Genomic DNA, 6,000 nt, shown 5'->3' with positions numbered 1-6,000 from the left:
AGAGAGAGAGAGAGAGAGACTTATTCACAGTCACATGGCAAGTTAGTAGCAAGCTAAAAATGCTGAACTTCCTATTTCACAGTGTGTTCTATCAGCACTAAACCAAGCAACCACAAAGAAATCACTGAATCACTTGCAAACATTTGTTTGGCCCACTGATTGGGAGCTAATCCATGTTCAGTTTAAGTGGTTATTTCAACAGTGAAAAATAGCAGTCCACCACCTTTGATTTTCTTATGAAGTAGGTTATATCATATTTTTAGCAAAATACTTGTCTTTGTCCTCTATTCTTTCCAGAGGTGCAACCACTTGCAAAGTATTATCCAGAAACAGATGTTTGTCCTTGCTCTCTTAAAACAGATTCAAGAGCATTCTATAAACAAAATCTAGAATTGACTCTAGTCTTTCATCCCTCCAATATTTGTCCCAAATGGCCAGAGATATCCTGCTAAAACACAATCAGATCAAGCTGCTCCCCTTGCTAAAATCCTACGACCCTTAAAAGCATAGCTTTTATGGTCTGCCCCTATCTTAACTCTCCAGCCCCATTTTATGTTATTCCCTACAATGATCTCACACTGTAATAAAGAACTCTGAATGTGCCATACTTTTCACAACTCTGCACATGCTAGTTTTGGTCTGATGCCTTTCTCCTCCCTTTGCCTGCCCTGAGAATAGCTAATTATTTTTTATCTCTTTGAACCCCAGACTCATAGTGAATTCATACGTACTTTTATTATAACACTTTTCAGTGTGATTAATTATTGAAATGCCTCAACTGCTCATTAATAGGTAACATAGCTCATGCATCTTATCCTCAAAATCTAATATAGCACCAGGTATACTCCTCTACTTATACACCTTCAACTTAGAAGGCAAAATCACACATTTTCTATCTTCTCCAGAGGATGGTGTCATCAGTCATCTCACTGGGCAGACTCACTCCCTTGTTTGTTTCTTCACTTAAATGGATATGCTCAGTTTTTCAAACACTGTATAACCCTACATGTTACAATGTGTTCAAAAGGTTAATAAGAAAAAAATCATTGTTTACAATTTAAAAAAAAATAGATGTTTTAAAATTTGAGAGCAGAGAGAAAGTAAAGAAGTAAATGCTTATGGGAAAAATCTTCAATGGTAGTTATGATTTTGATAGAAAGAGAGCAAATCATCCATCATGTGAAAAGTGCCTTACACATGTGAAGGACAATAATAAGCTATAGAAGAAGAAAAGCGATTGACTAAGTGGAGAAAAACATTAAAAGTTTACCAGAACTTAAAGTCAGGTGGTAAGAAAATGCTGCTTACAAAACTGTGGCAGACCTCAGATGGTTCAGTACTTTCAAGACCATTTGAATTTGTGCAGGACGAAAGGGAGCAGACTGTAAACATCTTAGCTGACAAAGAATTCCCTACAGACACTAGCTGAGATCATTACCCATCAGGTTTCCAATGTAGTAGGTATTGATTTGGGGGGAGTAGGGAAACATGTTTGAGGGAATGACTTTTAGCAAAGATGGGGAAAAGGATACAGCAAAATATCCAACTGAACAGATAGAGAGCTCTGGTTCAAATTATCATCCAAATGGAAATACGTCAAAGGAAGCTGAATATCTTTTAAACTTAATTTGTTCATGTGCATATGAAATTCTGTATTGGAAACATGTTTATACCACAAGAAATAAAGAAAGGAACAGAGGGATGGAAGGATTCTCTGGCTCAGTGGAAGAAACTAGAAAGTGAATCACAATTTGTTCTATTACTCAGGCTGAGGAGGAGTGTTTCAGGAAAGGCAAGAGATGATTTGGAAATACTCTTCTATGGTAATTCTTAGGAATGAATATAAAGAGGCATAGGACTCCTTATTAAAATTCAGTTTCCACTTCCTAGACCCATTCCTTTCAACTGTCTTTTTAGTCTTATTTTTGAATTTTTACTTATTTCAAACCTGGAGATAAAAAAAAAAGCAACCTAATGGGTCTTCAAGATCATTAGGCTCAACCTCCTGCTCTATTCTGAGAGTAATTACAAAATCGGGAATAAGGACTTTCTCTCTTTAACCAATCTATTCTTAAAATGGTCACCTGACAAAATTCCATAAAACCTATCTTACTATTTCACTTTTCAATAATAAAGATTCCCCCAGTTTTCCTAAGGCTTAACATAAACCACCTGTAATTCTCAAAGAATTCTCATATTCTTTTTTTGTTGATGAGTAAGTGGCCGAGAATTTCTAAACTGCAATAAATGCAATTTAACAAAATCACAAAATTACCTATCATCCTCTAAGCTTTCATAGGCAAAGTAATACCTGCCGAATGTGGGTATATCTCCAAACATCTACATCCCAACCTTATACCCCACCCAACAGATTCCTTAATTCACAACTCTATAAAATAAGGAACATTTCTGTATTTTAGTTTTTTCTTATATTTTCTACTGTTAAGATTACTGTTAAGTTCTCCCTCCTTTTAAGTTATGTTTTGGAGGACACATACGATTCTTCCTACTTTCCTCATACATCCTCTGCTCTATGCCTCACAGACTCTTCTTTCTAACCTTAGTAAACATAATCAGTAAAACTTGCACAAAACTATGTATTTTTTTAAACTATATTTTGCACTATATCTTTGTTTTGTTTTGCCAAATAGTATAAAATTTGCAATCTGCTATTTGTAAACATTACCTTTCTGGATATACTATCACTCCATTGTTTAATATTTTTTACTATAAGAATTAATTAAATTTATCTCCATGAAGAATCTGGCATGTCTAACTGATTTCAGATAATTTTATTTGTACATTGATTTATAGAGAATTGAATGATTGCATTTCCATGCATATAACATGTTTATTATTTTATCAATATCTATCATCATTCTTTTGAATCAGATTTCATTAGTTATTTGAAACCATTGTTTAACAATATTTCTTTTTTTTGTTTCTCTTTTCCTTGTTTCTTCTTTTTAACTATTCAAACCACTGTTTTCAAAATTATTTTCCATTTCCACTGTGTTAATTACCACAATTTCTGGACATTTTACTTATGCTAGAAACCTGAATCATATTTAAATACCTCATAATTGTTTTGGCAATCTATAACTTATAACAGTCATTAAAATTAAGTTGACTTTTAAGAAACATTTTCTAGCTTGTTTCATTTTTTGACATCAGCTTCAAGTTTCAGTTCAACAAAATTACTCATACATTGAACTATTCTACTACTTTGGAAAGAAACTGAAAATTAAAATAATAATAATAATAATTAAGACCAAAGAAATAGACAAGATGAAATACATATGTATATATATATACATATATATATACACACATACATGGAATATATATTTTCCATTTGTTTTATTGCTAAAAAAAGATTTTTTTATTCTTTAAGTGGAAATCACAAATTTGGCTTCTTTAAGATAGCTTTCACCAAAAAAGTAAAAGATTTAATATTAATTCCAAAGCTATTGAAAAGTATAAACTACGCTCAGATTCATCTAAAGCAGAAGTGAAGCAAAATTGAATAATCTTGATAATGAACCCAACATTCTGTTTCACTTTGCTTTGTTGTCACAGTTTCTGAACAGAGAGGAATCATGAAGTTATTTTAAAGTCTCTTAATGTTAAATAAAGTTTCTAGTAAATAAGTTACTAATTAGTTACCTAAAACGAATTAAAGATTACCTAAGGTTTATATTTCTCAAAATGTCTATTTCCAATGAAACATTTTAAAACAATATTAAAATGAGATTATAATCCATATAAATAAATATATATAAAATATATGTGCATATTTATGTGTGTATATATACAGATATATGTATAATCTTTAAGTCCCTACTCTAATTCTAATTATTATAATTGAAAACTGTTACTATAAAAAGTTATTGTTTTGGGCTACTTTATATCTCCTATGCAAACTTTCTGAATCTAAAACTTCATTTTAAAAAAGAAGCAGAATTTTTAACTCTGGAAAAATAACAAATGCTAAAGTCCTATCTGGTGTTATTTCTGCTATGAACAGTACTCATGAAGCCAATGAAATATATATTGCTAAAATGTAAACAAAAATTAACATTTACTCAAAAAATAACATATAAATTGCAATAAAGTGTTAATCAGGTTCCAATTTAGTAAATATCTAAGACTATTAAACTGGAAGAAGAAATCGTTTTGGTTATCATGAACTAAAACAGTGATTTCTCCATCTTGATGAAAAGAAATTAATAGAGTTTCATATATATTTTATCCAAATTACAGCAAATCCTAGCTTGACTACTCTAATATCCTGATAGCCAGTAGTGATCATGCAAATGAAATCATAATTATAAGAAAGCCACACATATCAAAGTAAAATAAGTATTGATTAGACTCGTCTTCCGAGTTTGTTTAAAGTACAGAAAATTAACCTGCCAGTTTAGTTACCTACCAGCAACGATTGGATTCTATCAGTGTTATCACCTCTACAAACAGCACCAAATTATAATCCCTCTTCCCAAAACATAAGCACCATGCCAAAAGAGACAACCAACGTAAACGATCTGATTATGAATAACTTGGGCTGGTTGGAATCCACTTAGTTGAGAAAAGAGAAAAGAGAAGTGGCTCATTAGGGCATTTCCTGAAAGTTGGTTGGAATTTCAGTTAAGGAAGAAGAAATTACACAGCAGTTTCAAGTAAGGGAACTTCCTTTCTTTATCTGAAATATGCCACCAATTTGAGAAATAACACTCCAACAAAACCACTCCATCACAGTAATGTGACCACAGTAAAAGCTCTCATTTATCCCATTATTGCTCCGTAATTAACATTTCTTCCCAGAATAAACACAAGCAGTATATAGTTGTTATCAAAATGGACTAAGCTCCCACATTTATTGTAGCATGTTAGGTCTCACAGTTAACATTTTCTCAACAAACTGACATGCGCCAATTTTCAGTTTTTAAGAACTGCAGCTTTATTTAAGAGTATTACCAGATTTTGAGTTTTTACTTAAGGCCATAAAATTTCCTATATTTCATATAATCACATTTTCTTTACATATAGTTTAAGGAATAAATATAATTATGTTTTCAATGTGACTCCAGGATAATATTTATCTTGTCCAAGAATATTTTATCTTCCTATGTAGATGGGAGATATATAATTCAACTCATAAGATTTCTAATTTTTATTTTCCTAACCCAGTTTGATCTGAATTTTTAAAGGGTATGAGCACTATTTTCTCATTTACTGCCATTACAAATGAAGCGTCTAAAGAGCTCTAATTTTATATATTGCATAAACTTAAAAAAAAAATCTCAAGATACAACTTTGTTCCCATAATTTGTGCTGTGAAAATTTGCATTTATTCTATAGGTTATATCATTTGCTTATTTTATCTATTTTGACAACAATATGTATAAAGCAAAGCATTCATGTTAATTACTGAAATTTCATGCAAATGTTATCTTTAAATATATCTTGCCTTTGTCTTTTAAAGAATCATGCATCCTGCCTGAGCTACACATGAGCAAAGTGGACTCTCATGCTGAGGGCAGCCCTCTGACAAAACTTCCCTTGCAGGCTGTTGGAAGACAAGCTTTTATTCACTGAAATGGTGATTGGGATATATTTTGGAAGATGAATTATGTATGGTTTAAAGACAAAAAAAAAACAACACAGTCATCTAATGGGGTAATATATGAAATAAACAAAAACAAAGTAAGAAATAAAAAGATTATTTTCTTACATCTGATTTTGAGAGGAAATAGGATATTGAAATGATAAACTCCATGAAAGTAAAGATTGTTTGGTTTCCAAAGTCAAACATATTTTGGGGCACTAAGGTAATCAATAATAGATAACATCTAAGTTAAATAATGTTTAAGTTAAAAAATATTAACAGATTATACAGGAAAAAATTACTGCTTGTCAAATGGCAGCTAATGCACTTTTGGAAATGGTCTGAGAAAGCAGTTCCATAGATAAGTGAAAAGCAGACAAGAAGATAGACTA

The 6,000-nt window shown here is 31.4% G+C and overlaps 1 protein-coding gene across 3 annotated transcripts in view; it reads right to left on the bottom strand.

Moving 5' to 3' along the window:
- Nucleotides 1-6,000, bottom strand: part of TFEC (transcription factor EC) — a 193,888-nt gene that overhangs the window by 85,798 nt on the left and 102,090 nt on the right. The window contains exon 1 of one of the 3 annotated variants that reach the window (XM_039860750.1): nucleotides 4,433-4,778. The exons of the other annotated variants lie outside the window; for them this stretch is intronic. The gene's annotated coding sequence lies outside the window, so the exon portion shown is untranslated. Of the gene's footprint in view, nucleotides 1-4,432; nucleotides 4,779-6,000 lie in introns of those variants that run through there. 3 annotated transcript variants of the gene reach the window in all.

Source organism: Pteropus medius, unplaced genomic scaffold (genome assembly GCF_902729225.1).
Source record: "Pteropus medius unplaced genomic scaffold, Ma_sr-lr_union100, whole genome shotgun sequence".
NCBI lineage: Eukaryota > Metazoa > Chordata > Mammalia > Chiroptera > Pteropodidae > Pteropus > Pteropus medius.
The sequence above is the reverse complement of the archived record's forward strand: the minus strand, read 5'-3'. Positions and strand labels throughout refer to the sequence as shown.